Source organism: Wyeomyia smithii, chromosome 2 (assembly GCF_029784165.1).
Source record: "Wyeomyia smithii strain HCP4-BCI-WySm-NY-G18 chromosome 2, ASM2978416v1, whole genome shotgun sequence".
In the NCBI taxonomy this organism is placed as follows: domain Eukaryota; kingdom Metazoa; phylum Arthropoda; class Insecta; order Diptera; family Culicidae; genus Wyeomyia; species Wyeomyia smithii.
The window spans coordinates 83717503-83735212 of NC_073695.1; the positions used below are offsets into that span (position 1 = coordinate 83717503).

A 17710-nucleotide genomic window follows, 5' to 3' on the forward strand; every position below is an offset into this window, starting at 1 on the left:
TTGAAGACTCCTCGCTTTCGTTGACCGTTACGCGATTCCGCATTCTTCGGGCTGTGTTCCAAAGAGTGCTCATCGATGTCTCCCTCGACGTCTCGTTCACGAACCGACGCCAATATCCGCGTTTCTTTGCTTTAGCCAAACTTTTAAGCTTGGCATCAAGCTCCGAATACCGTAAATAGTCGCCAGGTATACCTCCCTTCTGGAAGGCCAAAAACGCGTCGGATCTTTACGTGTAGACATCGGAGCACTCTTGGTCCCACCACGGAGTGGGAGACCGTTCTTTGATCGTTACGCCGGGATATTTCTTCGTTTGGGCTTGCAACGCGACGTCGAGAATCAAGCCCGCGAGGAGGTTGTATACTTCAAGTGGTGGATGATGTTGAATCGACTCGACCGCTTTTGAAATCATTTCCTCGTATAACTTCCAATCGACATTCCGTGTGAGGTCATACGGAATGTCAACTGGTCGCATGCGAGTTGACCCGTTATTAATTGAAATAAGAATAGGCAAATGGTCGCTACCGTGAGGATCGAGGATTACCTTCCATGTGCAGTCCAACCGTAGCGACGTCGAACATAAGGATAGATCCAAAGCGCTTGGGCGCGCTGGAGGTTTCGGGATACGTGTCATTTCACCGTTGTTTAAAATAGTCATGTCGAAGTCATCGCAAAGGTTATAGATTAAAGAGGAGCGGTTATCATTGTATGGGGAACCCCAAGCCACGCCATGAGAGTTAAATATACACTTTGATAATTGCCTTAATATTCGAGAAGGATTCATTCTTAGAGCGACATCAGACCAAAGCTTGTACGAATTAGAAGAACTTTACCGTGTAGCATCCTACGCAGAACATGATTAAAGAGTTTGCTTCATATTACGAAGAAGTTTGGCGTTTCTGTTACTTCTATTTGTAAGCAAACGAACCATTTTCGGTAAACCCAAATATAAGCATATTTAATCATAATCTCCTTCACAATGTCAATGCACGTCATTTTGCATCACGAAAAGGATAACACAGTATTTCAGCTAACTTTGAAAAATTGCTTGAATTTTGTTTTGGCGGCAATTTTCCAGACGAACCTTATTACACAATCAACAGCAGAGAGTTTTCCGAAACATCCACATGTCAGAGAAAACTTTGTCGTACCTACTCGTTTGCCTTGCGTACGGTGCTGTAACCGGCTCGCACAGTTAATTCAATCGCTTCCCGCGAAATTAATTATGTCACGATCAGGTTGTTGATGTTGTTTGATTCACACTTTATGCAGGCGAGAACACTTTTTTGTGACAGATTTTATTATTATCATAACGCTGCTATGTGATCAATATAATGGGATGAACAGTTTATTGATTATGTATTCAAACAGTATTAAATCACTCCTTTTTTCAACGAACCATTACTGAAAATAATATTTTCACGTCTCTGTTTGAAAAATATCACAAGCAGTAACAAACGTCAACCAAAACGGAATACGCTTAAGGGTATTTTATTGAAAAGCATATACAAAGTTACTTTTGCTCACCGTTGCGTGGTATGTTAAAAAGAAGCAAACAAACAAACTGGAAAAAGCCATAGGAGATAGGAGATTTGTTTTACTCAGTGTTAATTTCAAAACAGCAAGGTTCTTCAAAACTTTGTGTTTGTTTAATGTGGTTTCAAGAATTACAGGGTTAATGATCGCATCAACCATTTTAGCGATTTGCTAATCTGAACTAAAAAAATCCAATTCGGGCTAGGTTAGACTGTTTCACACGAATCACCACTGATAACCCATTAGCAAGCCAATCCTAGAACCAAATTCTCAGAGTGTCATGCTACCTACTGGCCCTCGTTGTTCCAGTTTGTTACACTTTGTTGATTTGAAGGTTATCTTTTTTTTTATCTGTAAGTGATATGTCGAAATAAGTTTTAGATTTTAATTAATTTTATTTTTTTTAAGACTGAAACAAATAAGTTTGAATAATACTTGAAAATATAAAGTTATTACACATTTCTGTTCGCTATAAAATTTATTTGCTTTTTATTTAATCACTTCGCTTAACCATTGGGTGATCCTAGCGTTTAAAAAAATTAAAAGCCAGCATTTGTCATAATTATTCAACAAAACATTTTATATGTCAGATAGATAACGTAGAATGATTTATTACTTAAAATGGGTGTAGGTTGAAAAATTTAGGCTGATCTGAAAAGTATCTGTTTCGTCAGTTGGAATTTCTATTCCACCGAATCCTGAGAGCCTGTGTATTTTATAAACACCATTGGTAATCTAATCTATCGAAAGTGGTTAGAGCAAGCGCACCGGTGAGTTGCCATTTGAGTTGCTATTTTCACAACGCTGGCCGTTGCTATTTTGGATAGCAACCGATGTTCGCACCGGCCGTTGCTATTGGGGATTACCAATTCATCTATTTCTTTTTAACGCCGGCAGTTGCTAATTTCTAAAGACCGTCAGCTAGCATTAGCAAAATGTTTGTTTGTGTGGTATTCCCCAAAAATTCTGCGCATCTTGTAATAACCAATTTATCTGTCCGTCAATTGTTTCTGGAATGATCTGCGTTCTTTCTGCTTCATAAAATATCCCCTTTATTTCAAGCAATTCTGTTTTAACTTTGTTTCAATTCTCTCAAATTATCGATAGCACAATTCTGTTGCAGGTTTCTTCTTTTGTGCGTGCATGGATTTTTTTTATTCTTGTATGTTCAATTAAAGTAATTGCGTTAGACCGTGGAACGTTTCGCAACGTTACCTTCAATAACTATTGTACTCAAAATTGGCAAACTGTCATTAATTGCATTTTGTACTTTGTGCTGTCTCGATTCCTACAATTTGCCATTAACATTTGCAAATTTTCAGGCAAACAAAATTTAAATGTAGAACGCGGAAATTGTTCTCGAGTATTTGGTTGAGTGACGAAGAAAATGATTTCGCGAAACAAATCTTTTTATACGCGAGTATGAAAAGGATTTTTGGAAAGATTCGGGGTGGCTCTCAGCCTGGAAAACGGTAAAATATTGTCCACTATGCTGAGAAAGTTTGCCATCCAGCGTTTTACCAATGTTTTTTTTTCGGTAACGCCGCTTTCGAATTCGTCTTACGTTGTTTTCGAAGATTAAAACAGCTGTAGATGCGAAAAATGATTTTTTATTCTACAACCGGATGCAACGGAAAACTGAGACTAACATGCCTTCAAAAGAGTCAGCAGCAATAGTCGGTAATACTCCTGAGCAATTCGCTCAAACCTTCCAGGTTTACTGAAATAATGACAAGGTTGACCAATCTTGTGAGGACTTGAGCTTTATGCTTCGTGTAGATTAGAGTGCCAACAAAAATGGTCATCTCGATTTTCAAAATAAACTATAAATGTTTACCCGCCCGAAAAACCACCCTGTGTAAAATTTCAGCTCAATCGAAATTAATACAGACTGGTTCACGCCGATACTTGCGTCCTACGACGTGTTTAACCAAGGCGAAGCATTTCGTCTTCCGGGGCCGACAAATTATGTTCGAAACACTCATTATTTTCATAATATTGTTACGAACATTTACTATCGAGCACAACAAAACAAACAACAGTTTGACATTATTCATCAAATAGCAACGATGCTATCGCGTTGCCAAATTTATTAACTCGCTACTACCCGAGGTGGGATTGCTATTTCCCAAACCAACATAGCAATCCGCCCGGTGCGGTTGCCGCGTTATGGTGGGAGTTGCCAAACTAGCTTTAAAAACTTCAATTTAGCCACTGGTGGGCTTGCTCTTAGCAAATCCGTTGGAAGTGTGAGAAAAGCAGTAAAGCTAACTAACTAACTGGGAAGAACGGCTCAAATGTAACCCTGAAATCGAAGCCGAAAGCACGTGTCTACCACTTATAGTAAGTTTATCGTTCACATTAGAGCCAAAAAATATCACCAATCAAACCAAATATTTGCGAAAGCTCAAGTTAAAGCTTGAGTGGGGAAAAACAATACAGTCATTGGAAAGGAAATTCGCTTAACCAGACACACGATATCAGCCGACATCGATAAAAGCACATTAGGAAAATTAGCTTCATTATGGAAATAACTCCATAGCAGAAAGGAAACAAGATTTTCTCAAATCATACTTGTTTTAATTAATCTCTTATTTTCTATGAACTTTCCCAGATCAAAAAACACAAAAATAGAACAAACTAAATGGTATCAAATTGCTCACATCGCATAAAAATTATGCCAAAACCAACTTCAGAATAATGTGACAGTGCTTTTTCGAATTAATCAATGGCATTGATATACGAGACGGCTGCGGTATGTTCGGTTGAGTTTGCTAGTGTTGCACTTAGAAATTGAAATGAAAACTCATTTCATAAAAAATCTGCTACAGTCACTTGGACTAACACAGCGTTTGTTATTTTGCCTTGTTTCGAAGTTTCCATAAAAAGCATATGTAGCGTAGCAAGCATTAATCAGTGCTTACAGAATAATTATGAGAATGCACACTTTTATAGACACCAAGCTTACTGCCTCTTTCCCTGCTGCCAAAATCGCCAATTGCAATTCTCTGGAGTGACTTCCACAATCGTTTCTTTGGCTAGTTCTATTATAAGAGGGACTTATTTTCTCAAGCGGAAGTAACCTTGTCGAAACCTCATTCCCCATGCCAATGTCATCAATTACAATACCCAGGATATTTTAATAAGGACTTATTTTGTCAGGAGGTAACAGTCTAATTAAAGCCTCGTTTCTCCTGCCAATAACGCGCAATAGGTACAATTCCCTGGAGAGAACTATTTTAAGATTCTGTGGCAACATATATTATGAGAGGAACTTATTTTGTCAAAAGTCATCATTCAGCATTACTGTAGAGTTCAGCGTTCATGTTGGGAACTAAGTTGAGAATAAATCCTTTGACAACCGATTGGCCCAATTTTACTGAAATTCGAACCGACGAACACTCGCTTGTCAAAGCAGACTCTGTAATTTTGCGCTTACACTGAAAACACTGGGCACGCTCCATCCAAGTGTTTCATCAATTGGATATGAAAATGACTCTGCATTGTTATTTGTAGAATTTCTTTCATCGAATTCAATCATTTTTCACTTTCGTTTCAGGTTGTCGCACACATCAACTTACATCCATGAGCCGCACTCCACTTACGTATGATTCCAACATCCCTTTCAGGTGAATTGCACTTGAATCTGCCCCACTGTTTCATCACAGTGATTATCATGTGCGAAACACTTTCAGTTGATTTGTTTTGTTTTTATATGTCAAATGATGTGCTGTTTGGGCTGAAAAGTAGAAAAATGGCGACAGATGAAAAGTCAACGAGTGTCATACGGCTCAGAAGTTTGAGGATTTTCCAGACTACATCTGTAAATTTTTGGAAGGTAAGTGATTTATGTCACGTAAAAGAATCGAGTTCTAATCTTATTTCGTCCTTCCAGCACAAGATCACAGAGATTCTGATGAAAACATCTTTACGCTAGAGGCAAGTATTTGTTTACTAAAACATCAGTTATTTAAATAAAACTAATTTAAATCTTCGTTTGCTTTACAGGCTTCTTCAACAGAAAAGGATAGTTTATATTTGGTGATGAATTTTTATAGTGAAATTTTATTTTATAAATAAAAAATATTATATGCAATCATATCCATGTAAAACTGTTTTCATTTTAAAATCGAATAGGATAACCGCTCCTATATTCATCTCAGTACCTATGTTCATCTCATCACGCCTTTTGGATCAATTTATCGTCAAATTTTACCATATTTTCAACGTACAACTTTCAACCACTTGACAAAATCGAGAAGCAAATAGATTTACTTTCAAACATTTGTAGAAATTTGACGATAAATTGGACAAATGAGAGAAATAAGATGAATATAGGTGCAGCTGGCTGTTGAGATGAATAATGGAGCAGTTCCCCTATAAACCATTCGAAGCTCGGTAAGCATTCATTTGAGATTCAAAATCCAAACACTTTATGTCTATATGTTATAACACCAGAATTGAAAGTGTTTTCCTTCTGAAAATGAGGTGTTGCACGATGAATAATTCTGAATTGTTTCGCATATGACTTCTATATGTTTTGACCAGTAGGGCGAATTCAAGTGCAAAACACTTTATAATGTCGTGTCGATTTATTTCAGTGTACGATGCTCCACAATTTGTCAAGCTGAAAAAAAAACAATTAAAATAATAAACGGGTGACTACTTAAGGCCCAAATACACACACGGCGCCATGACACCTTCTCTATACAAAATAGAAGGCGTGATCGCTATCCCGCCTTCCATTTTGTATGGAGAAGGCGTCATTACGCCGTGTGTGTATTTGGGCCTTAAAAATGGGAATGAAATAAATTGGTCAAGTACAGAACAACAGAGAAATCGTCTTCCAACTGATTTATTTCAAATGGAGGTTTAACTTAAGTTTTTAAAACGATGTCCGTCATGACATTTAACATTTGACATGACATTGAAAGAATAGCGGATTTTTCTTTAGTGACCAGCCGCTGAGGAGCGTATAGCCAAGTCGCCGAGCTTACTCTGTATTTCAGAGCGCCGTTGTGCTAGTAATGCAACATCATCAGCCAAACTGAGGTCATTAAGGTGTTTAATTCTGATAGGCTGCCAGAGTAGAGTTCGGAAAGCAGTCAATAGTGATGATAATATACATCTTTTCCAAACAGCGGCAACTACCCGAATAGGGTCGGAAAAGGCTCCGTTATGCTGGATTCTACATGTGAAAGTCCTGTTCTACGCTTCGATGAGGTTGATTATGTTCTCTGGGACTCCTTTGCGTCTCAGTTCAGTCAGTCAAAAACTTTTCCGTAGTCAACGACCTGCTCCAGGATAATACGGAGCACGACAATATGATCCAAACAGAATCTTCCGGCACGGAATACTGTCTGTTGTCGTCGGCAAGTTGCGTCAACCTTCCCCTGTATCCGATGTACGATAACTTTGCACTGACTTAGACAACAACGCAAATCCCTTTTCTTGGGGACCTTCAATAAGACGCCTTGCATCCAGTCGGTGTTCCAGAGATTGCAGAATAGTTGATGCAGTATTCTTGCGGATAGCATGGGGTCAGCTTTGACCTTCTTTGCTGATATGCGATCGTATCTTTGGTTGGTCGGCTGTCGAAGCTTGGAGAAGTTATTCGAAGTGCTTCAAATGGTTAGTTGTGTCGGTATCTGTCCGGTCACGTTTGTCACAGGCATCTGTGGATTCAACCAAGCTCCACTCAAGTCGTGAGATATCGTAGAGAGGCAGTTATCGCTGGTTGCTGTGACTTTATCCCCTTCATCAGCCAGGAAGCCCGCCCACACTCGCTTGTTCCTACAAGAGCGTATAACTCCCCTCTCCAGAGCTCCTCGGGTTTTCGCCCTCTTCATCGCGGCTTTTGCTTCTCTCCGCCCCTCTGTCTTCCGGTGGGCTCCGTGATCCACTTTTTTCTCTGGGTGCGCAGCTGACCCAGATTGTTCTCGATAGTCTCGATGAAAGCGTTCTTGATGGCCGTCCATTACTGCTCTGCGTTGCCATGTTATCGGAGCCGATATTCGTATGGAACTTGCCTTTCGGAACCCACGATGGTATTTAGTTGACTATAAAAGTTCTTGTCCTGTGGCTCGCGGCATTCAGTTTTTCCACTTAATAAGAGCCGCCTGTGCATGGGTGCTAAACAAGAAACCAACTCCAAGGTGGTTCGTGGAGCACTTTCACCTCGTATGTCAGAACACAACAGTGCTTGTCCCGACGAAAATTGTGCTCTCCAAAGTTCGGCCAACATACTTCACTCAGTTCCAGGGTTTCGAGCTTCATGCGTCGAGCTTCACTGGCAAGTTGCGCCAGTTTTCCCTGCTGAGCTAACGTTAGTACATTGCATGTTCCAATTCTTGTTCTTTGTTTCGCGCCGTAAAATCAGTCCGTAATCTACCTCTGTCCAGTTTTTGTAACGATTCCAAGGTTTCGGAGACGTTGGTTGGTCTAAGGTCTTCTATCACTGTGACGAGGCTGCTGTCTTAGGTATAGCTTCCGGGGGAAAGTATTCATATTCAGCCGCTAGATGCAAGTCAGACACTATTTGAGCCGCACCTTCATGATTAACAGACACTCGGGTTGGCGAAGCATTTCCTCTATCGCCTACATACTATTCCCTCCTGCTTAAAAGTTTTGCAGATGTATGACCTCGAACAAGGGGGGGGGGGAGCGGACCGTTTTCTTACGCATTACCACCGTTGGGCGGACACTACCTTTTAATTACTACCATGGAAGCCAGGACGGAGTGTACGGTGGATACATTTTCACTCTCAAAATGATCCACTGTGTACTTTTTTACACGATCTTCGTTTGCATTCAGGAATTGTACAATGCGCAGTTCCTCTTGTTTCGACGACATTTTGAACATGACTGAACATGTTGGAGTAAAATGAAATGTGTGACAATTCCATACAACCATCATCAGTGCTTTAGAATCAGGGTATTGGATCTATATTGTTAAGATAACATTTTATTAATAAACGACTGTTTTATCCAATAAATATCATTCGAAGCATCCTACATGGAAAACAGGTAAAAAAAATTGTTTATTTCAGCGTGTCATTTCCGATTCCGCTGAAACTTTTCATAGTTGTTTCTTTTCGATAAAAAGGTCATTTTATGGTATCAGTTCTTCTCGTAGACTCGCAACTGCTGTTTCAAAAGGGCCAATCCAAAATGTCTACTGATGGATAAAAATGTCGATAGTTATCAGAATAACGGCTTGTTTAATTGAAATAGTGTTTTCAGTAAAGTTGTAACAAAGAAAATTGCGGTTTTAGAAAAAATATATGCACTGCAATAATTTTTCTTCTGTGCCAAATTTTCCTAGTTGTTACTAAACATTAAATATCTCTAGAAGTACCACTTTGAAAAATCTATTTTTACACATCAAAATTTGGTGATGGTAAAATCAAAAACAAAAAAGCTATGAACGTTTGACATTTACACTCTAAACTCAGTTTAAAGTTTTTTTTTAACCACACATTACAATGTTAAAAATTCAATCACCATTTTGGATAGGCCCTTTTGAAACAGCAGTCGCGAGTCTACATGAAGAACTAATATCATAAAATGACCTTTTTATAAAAAAGAAACAACTGTGATCGATCAGAATGGTTTGGACAAGTTGCAAAGATTGCCTGATTTGTAAACCATTTGAATTAATTTGAAAAACATAAAAAAATACTCGTTTTCTAAAATATGCATATTGGAATACCGTTTTTTTAATCGTTAATAGTGTTCAATATGTTGTAGCGTAAAAAAACAATAAATTATCTGCATTTAAATATAAAAACATTGTTAATACCTTCAATCAATTCCACGATACAACTCGTTTTGTGATTTCGCTTCAGTCTGAAGTATTGAATTTGATCTGAATCTTTTACAGCCTTAAACAATCTTTCATTTTTGGCACATCTTCTCAGCCAAAAACCGTCAAAAAGTATGCCCGTCAGAGTATTGACATAATATTCATTCAATCTCGGCGGGTAATTCGAAAATAACTTACATTTCGTGAATGATGCAAGTTTTAAACGGGAAACTTACAAACCTGTAATGGTAATTTTATGTTCTTTATAACAGCATTTCGCTATGAGAAATTTCAATTTATTGCTCTCCTAAGAACGCAGAGTATTAAACTTATTACTGGAAATCGCCCTGGGGGGGTAACCATCAGTTTTCTTGTAGCCGCCTCGAAGCATTTCAGAAAAAAATATCACTTTCACGTTACTGCTGGTTTTCTATTATTTTTTTACAGATTAGGTTCTGCACTTTAAAAAAATAAAACAGATTCACTGATTCGTTCCTTTGCGATTCAACAGGTACTCTGCGAACAAGTATGCCTATCGACAGCAGAAACACTCTATCTCTCTACGTAGTCTAAAACTAAGCCTCGAGCAGTTGGAAAAATGCGGTCGTACGGATGGACAGTACGAGTATTCGTATCCGAACCCCAATGATTAATGATTCTATTTTTACTTTATTATTTATTTTATTCGTAGAACATGCTTCGACGGTTGTGATTTTACTCGAAAATAGTCATCTGGTATGAATGTACTATACCAGCGAATGCGAAACAGTCTCGTTAATTGATGGCTACCGATCTGGGCATGTATGTTTATTCAAAAACCCCTTCCATTGGCCAGTTCTTGCCAGTCAGCCGTAAATGGAAATAGAATGGTTCAAATGATTGTTGTACACGGGTAAAAATATTTTCCCGTTTTCATGACCTTTCAGGTCATGAAATCATGAATGTTATTTTCCGACAGAATCATGACCTATGACTCATGATATCATGATGTCAACCCCGAATATCATGAGCTATGAAAAGCGTTTTCAAGAATGTGACTCATGGCTATTTGAAGCGTAACACATCGCTGTCGCATTGACTCATAGAATCATGAGTTATGACTCATGATACCATGGGTTGGACTCTGAATATCATGAGCTACTTAGAGCGTTTTTATAAATACGACTCATGACTGATAAAAACGTAACACATATCTGTCAAACTGTGCGCCGTTATATTCAGTGATTGCAAGTTTAGAAACCGTGATCAATACCGTTGGTGGACTAGCGTATTTCATGTGCAAAACAAGGTTTTCGCGAGTGAACGTGTTGATAAAACGTAAGACGAGTGTCCGGTTGTATAAATTTACTCAACACAGTATTATCAAGTGCGGTTGAAACTGAAACAACTGTGGCAGAGAACATACGATTGCTGATAGAATTGATGGATAAGAAGCTGTGCGGCGAGTGTCATCTGCCTATTAATGATTTGAAACCAGTGCCCCGCGGTTTCTGCGATGCCTTTTGTCACATCGGTTAGCAATGTTGTGAAATAAACGGTAGTGCCCACAAGGATTTGTTCGCACAAGGGAAGGCAATGCTTATTTGTCCCGCCTGTAAAGATAAATTAGGCGGTAGAAGAATTCGTGCCTATTTTGCCGAAAACCTAAATAATGTGTCGGCTGTGCCAACGAATGCTGTTCAATTTAAACAGCTGTGTGTGTACGTAATTCTGCAAGCCGCGGCAGTAACTCGATCGATTTGAATGATCTTTCGGTTGCATCTATCACCCCCGCTCCCCAATCAGTTAGGTGGTGGTTGCATTCGCCTCGCATGAACTGTAAACTGCAGATTGGTGAAATACCTGTGTGTTCTCCAACCAGGTTTTCTGACAAATTTTGCTAGCGGAAATTTGGAACTGTAAACTATCTTGACACATCACTGAAGTTGAGCATAGTAAAGACTTGTTTTTTTTCACGTAGAACTACATTTCTCAGGAAGATCGGCTACATTGGGGTGGAAATGAAAATATAAAAACGGAAAAGGGGACAAAATTTGTGTTTTTTAATGCTTGTAAGCCGCTTAGTTTCCAACGCATTCCCGTCGTTTTTGTAGCAATCAATTGAATATTATCCACTCATGAGCACCCAAATATAGACAATTGTAATTTGATTATTTGAACTATTGTAGGTAGCGAACGGCTTCGGCAGTGGTTAAGATTGCTGCAGAAAACCTGCCGAAGCCTTTCTCTACCCTACTATTGAAAATTGTTATTGAAAAGTGTCAAAATTACAAGAAATAAAACAAAATTTATTAAAAAGTCTTGAAAAAGCAATCAGTTTACTAGCGAAGGATGGGTGCTAACTATGTAGCAGCGGGCAGCAGCGATAGCGAGTACCAGTAGCGGTAGTAGTAGCAGCGTCAGCGGTAAGTGTAACGGTATTACCTCTTCTAGTAAAAAGCTGCTTATGTGCGGTAGCGACAATTCCTCCAGTGAAAAACTGCCGTATTTTGGCAACACACAAACGGGGGTGTTGGCAATCAAAATCTGTCTGTCGTGAAATTTTTAGTCCGAAAACAGCTTTTGATGTCAGGAATAGCACAGAGATGGGATCAGCATCATATCCTAAAGACTGGAACGCGCAAAAATTGGTCGCCAAAAAAATCGTTTTTTTTCAGTCAAAATTCATAATACAAAAAACTTCCTATGTTTATCTTGGTAGTTCAACTCACATATTTAAAGGAAAAAATGTACGTTTATTATTTTGGTTTGCCAAATCCAAACTGCCGTGCCTTCCACTTAACCCCTTTCAATAAATTTTGTACAGTGGTCTTATCGACCTTATTCGTCGCCAAACGCCAGCTAGATTTATTCTGTTGCTCGTTTTCGATGGATTCATTTTTTTTTTGATATTTCGTGTGACCAAGTCTCAATACTGTTCGAAAGGGCGGAAATCTGGGCTGTTAGTAGGGTTGTGGTCGTAGGGAACCACAACCACGTTGTTTGAATCGTACCGCTCGTTCGCCTTTTTCCCACAGTGGCAGCTTGCCAAGTCCGACCAGGACAGGACAGCACAGGCGTGTTATGTTGCTCTAGGAATGGTAGCAGCCGATTTTCCAGGCTTTCCTGGACGTAGATCTCTTAATTGAATGTTTCGTAGTGATGGTAATGCCGCTTTTAGATTACATGTGCATATGACCTGCCAGACGAGGTATTTTTTCGGAAATTTCGATAATTTGATGGTTTTGAATATTTAGGCCACCTTTCCTTTTCCTGATACGTTATAAAATTCCTGTCCCGGAAGCTGCTCGAAATAAAAAAAATATAGTTTCGTCACCCACGGTCGAACTTTGTTAGCAGATTACAGTTTTCCGGACCACCGCTTTGCCGGATGTTTTGATCGTAATCTGGGTTCGCCACATTAACCGCCTTAAACGTCGACAACCTGGCTCGTTTCTTGGCCCGCTGCACATTAATATGGGAGACAATGACCTTGCCAGTGACGTACCTGATAGAGAGGTTAGGATTCCGCCTATAATTCGCTTCCACCTTGTCGGATTCTCTTGCTGCGCTGTCGAACCAAGAATGTCGGATTCTCTTGCTGCGCGAGCAAAATTTGGACACGCTGTTCCTCTTGCTCGGACGCCATTTTGAAAACTGGAAAGCAACCGGTGAAAACTCATTTTTAGCAACCATTTTATATACAATCAACTTCCAAATGCAACATTTCATGGTTTTTTTCAATGCATTTTTAACAGAAATACACCAATTTGAAGTCGACCAATTTTTGCGCGTTCCAGTCTTAAAATTGAATTAAAAAACTAATTGTCCTTTTAAGGATGAACTAAATAGTCAATTGAAGAGTTAAAATTTTGTCGTTCATACATTACACCTTAATCAAAATGTTGGTGTGCTGGTGTGTTCGAAATTCAATGTGCACCAAGGAACAAATAACTGAGTGACTAACTTTTTTATAAGTAGACCCTCTTGATGTTTTCCACAATAATGCAAAGGAGCCCAGTTTAGAGCAACCATCAACGTCAAACATTAGTTCTACTATTCAGGATGTCCATGATGTTCAACATATTGCTTTCTGAAAGAATTTGAGGCGACATTTTGACGACATCTTATAAACATTTAAGCATCTGAAAGGAACAGCTTTTACTACATTTACACAGTATACCTAACTATAATCGATCCGCTGCATCACGCCACGCCATTCCGATGCGTCTTGAAACAATTATTTTTGGCTGATCGTGCTCGCGAGTAGGGGAGTGCACGCGAATAAGACCGTAAATAGGAGTGTGTGTCCATGATTTCGGGAGCGAAGAAAACTCGCAAGCGTCAACACTAGGTGGTGTTAAATGAAGGAAGTGTGAAAGAACGAGAGACAGTTCGAATGGTGGAGGTACTCCATTGTGTGTGTGATTTCGGTAGCGGTGAGAACACTACTTGGAGTATCGCATGCTTGTTTAGAGCGAGTTTAGCAACACTGGACCCAATTTTTGGACGCCCACCCTTTTATATGTAACGAAAAGTAACGCCAAAACGTACCCCCCATAAAAATTACGTAACGCTGTAGAAGAATATGCCAAATGAAAATGCTCATATTTGGAAAATCTCCCCATGGTCTTTTTGTTACGTAACGCTGATATTACCTCCCCCTCCCCTATGTAACAAATTGTATTGCCGTAATTTATGGATGCCGCCAAATTATTCGTGACCAAAAACAAAAAATAATAATAATATCAGCCCATAAGAACATCTATGTAAAGTGCAAATGCAATGCTATGCAAATGACATTTTAAAAAAATAGATGAGAAACATTTTGTGTTCTCTAATGTCATCGATATAGATTTACAGTACTTTTTTCAGAAAAAATAAAATCCGTTAGGAAAAACGATCAAAAATGTTTGAAATGTTATTATAAATTGATTAGGGTATCGAACGTCTTTGGCAGGTTTTTGCATAATACTGCTGCAGAAAAGCTGCCGAAGAAAACTTATTAATTTATGTTTTACTTTGTTTTGCCGTGCAAATCATAAATAATACTGACTGTCGAACTTGTTACTACCAAATTAAAACACGAATTCAAATATAATGTCTAATTTCATTCGTGGAACGCTAGATCACATGAATTATATTTTCAGTTTCGTGATCGATAAATCATGACATTAAGATTCAATGAACCAAAGTGAAGTTTCATAAATTAAATGTACACCCAGTCCGCACAAATGACATGTTGGTGACCTTTAAGAGAAGATTAATATTCGTATTAGGAATATGTTCTGTAAATGGTCAGGAATGCTGAAAAAGCGTCGAAAAGGGGTCTTAACGTGTTCTTGTCGTTTGGTTGGATGTAGGCGGAAGGGGATAGGACTAAACTGGGGCGTGGATGGATTTCAGGAAAACGTATATAAGGGACATGTAGGATAGGTCACGGCTTGCCAAGACATCACGAACAGGAACAGCCGACTGCCTACCTTCGGCCTGCAGGGAAGCTATTAATCTAGACCTGGCGTCACGGTATACAGGGCATGACCAAACAACGTGCTCTATGTCGTGATAACCTTCACCACAGGCACAGATACCACTCTCCCCGAGCCCAACACGACGGAGATGCGCGTCAAATCTATAGTGATTGGACATAAGCCGGGACATCACGCAAATGAAATCCCGACCTACATCCAACCCCTTGAACCACGGGTTCGTCGATACCTTGGGGATTATGGAATGTAACCACCTTCCCAGTTCCCCCTTGGTCCAAGAATTTTGCCAACTGATGATCGTATTCTGACGTACAAATGCGAAAAATTCATTAAAGGCAATTGGTCTTTCATAAATATCACCGTTTGTTGCGCCCACCTTAGCCAAAAAGTCCGCTTTCTCATTACCCGGTATCGAGCAGTGAGAAGGGACCCACGCTAAGGTAATCTGAGTAGATTTTTCGGATAAAGCACTCAGATGTTCCCGTATTTTCCCCAGGAAATACGGAGAGTGCTTAACATCTTTCATCGATCGGAGAGCCTCAATGGAACTGAGACTGTCCGTAAAGATGAAATAATGGTCCGTGGGCATTTTTTCGATAATCCCTAGGGTGTACTGAATTGCAGCTAATTCTGCGACGTAAACAGAAGCAGGATTATCGAGCTTATGGGAGACGGTTAAATTGTTATTGAAGATACCGAAGCCAGTGGACCCATCAAGAAGTGATCCGTCAGTGTAGTACATATTGTCGCAGTTGATGTTTCGATATTTATTGGAAAAAATTTTGGGGATCTGCTGCACGCGTAAATGATCCGGGATTCCACGAGTTTCTTCTATCATGGATGTATCGAAAAACGCAGTAGAATCAGAAGTATTTGATAAGTCGACACGATTTGGAATATTCGAAGAAGGGTTAATATTTTGGGACATGTGATTGAAATACAATGTCATAAAACGGGTTTGAGAATTAAGTTCGATTAACCTTTCAAAATTTTCAATCACGGGACGGTTCAAGACCTCACATTTGATAAGAATACGAGAAGACAGGCTCCAGAAGCGGTTTTTCAATGGTAGTACTCCAGCTAAGACCTCCAAACTCATCGTATGGGTCGACTGCATGCAACCTAAGGCGATACGCAAACAACGATATTGTATTCGCTCCAGTTTGATCAAATGTGTGTAGGCTGCGGAGCGGAAGCAGAAACACCCGTATTCAATAACAGACAATATCGTTGTTTGGTAAAGCCTTATAGGGTCTCCTGGGTGGGCTCCCCACCATTGTCCGGTTATTGTACGAAGAAAATTCACTCTTTGTTGACATTTATCCATCAGATACCTCACGTGACAACCCCAGGTGCCTTTAGAGTCGAACCAGACACCAAGATATTTGTGTACCAAAACCTGAGAAATCGTTTTACCCATTAATTGTGTTTGAAGCTGAGCAGGTTCATGCTTCCTAGAAAAAACTACTATCTCAGTCTTCTCCGGAGAGAATTCGATACCTAGCTGTAAAGCCCAAGCAGACAAATTGTCCAAGGTATCTTGCAATGGTCCTTGCAAATCGGCAGCTTTGGCTCCTGTAACAGAGATTACACTGTCGTCTGCAAGTTGTCTTATCGTGCATGAGTTTGCCAGACATTCGTTGATGTCATTTACATAAAAGTTGTAAAGAAGGGGGCTTAAACATGAGCCCTGGGGAAGACCCATGTAGCTAATGCGAAAAGTTGCCAAATCGCCGTGCGTAAAATGCATGTGCTTTTCGGACAACAAATTGTGCAAAAAATTGTTCAAAATTGGAGAAAATCCTTGTCGCTGAAGTTTACCCGAAAGAATGTCAATAGAAACGGAATCAAAAGCCCCCTTAATGTCCAAGAACGCAGACGCCATTTGTTCTTTGCGAGCATACGCCAGCTGAATATCTGTTGAAAGCAACGCAAGACAATCATTCGTCCCTTTGGCACGGCGGAAGCCAAATTGAGTATCTGATAGTAGACCATTTGATTCGACCCAATGGTCTAAACGACGGAGTATCATTTTTTCCATCAATTTCCGGATACAGGATAGCATTGCAATCGGCCTATAAGAGTTGTGATCAGAAGCTGGTTTCCCTGGTTTTTGGATGGCGATCACCTTCACTTGCCTCCAATCCTGCGGTACAATGTTTTGCTCCAGGAACTTATTGAACAAGTTCAACAAGCGCCTCTTGGCATTGCCGGGTAGATTCTTCAACAAGTTGAATTTGATTCTATCTAACCCAGGCGCGTTATTGTTACAGGACAGGAGGGCAACTGAAAATTCTGCCATCGTAAAAGGTGATTCTATCGCGTCGTGGCCCGGAGACGCATCGCGAACAATGTTTTGCTCAGGAACAGAGTCCGGACATACTTTCCTGGCAAAATCAAATATCCACCGACTTGAAGACTCCTCGCTTTCGTTGACCGTTACGCGATTCCGCATTCTTCGGGCTGTGTTCCAAAGAGTGCTCATCGATGTCTCCCTCGACGTCTCGTTCACGAACCGACGCCAATATCCGCGTTTCTTTGCTTTAGCCAAACTTTTAAGCTTGGCATCAAGCTCCGAATACCGTAAATAGTCGCCAGGTATACCTCCCTTCTGGAAGGCCAAAAACGCGTCGGATCTTTGCGTGTAGACATCGGAGCACTCTTGGTCCCACCACGGAGTGGGAGACCGTTCTTTGATCGTTACGCCGGGATATTTCTTCGTTTGGGCTTGCAACGCGACGTCGAGAATCAAGCCCGCGAGGAGGTTGTATACTTCAAGTGGTGGATGATGTTGAATCGACTCGACCGCTTTTGAAATCATTTCCTCGTATAACTTCCAATCGACATTCCGTGTGAGGTCATACGGAATGTCAACTGGTCGCATGCGAGTTGACCCGTTATTAAT

General features: G+C 40.0%; 1 protein-coding gene across 6 annotated transcripts in view; it reads right to left on the reverse strand.

Annotated features, from left to right (window-relative positions):
• LOC129720753 (G-protein coupled receptor dmsr-1) overlaps positions 1 to 17710 on the reverse strand; it is a 263787-nt gene that overhangs the window by 132781 nt on the left and 113296 nt on the right. The window contains exon 1 of one of the 6 annotated variants that reach the window (XM_055672447.1): positions 12825 to 12965. The exons of 4 other annotated variants lie outside the window; for them this stretch is intronic. The gene's annotated coding sequence lies outside the window, so the exon portion shown is untranslated. Of the gene's footprint in view, positions 1 to 12824; positions 12966 to 17710 lie in introns of those variants that run through there. One more of the 6 variants, XM_055672450.1, reaches the window with a different exon arrangement.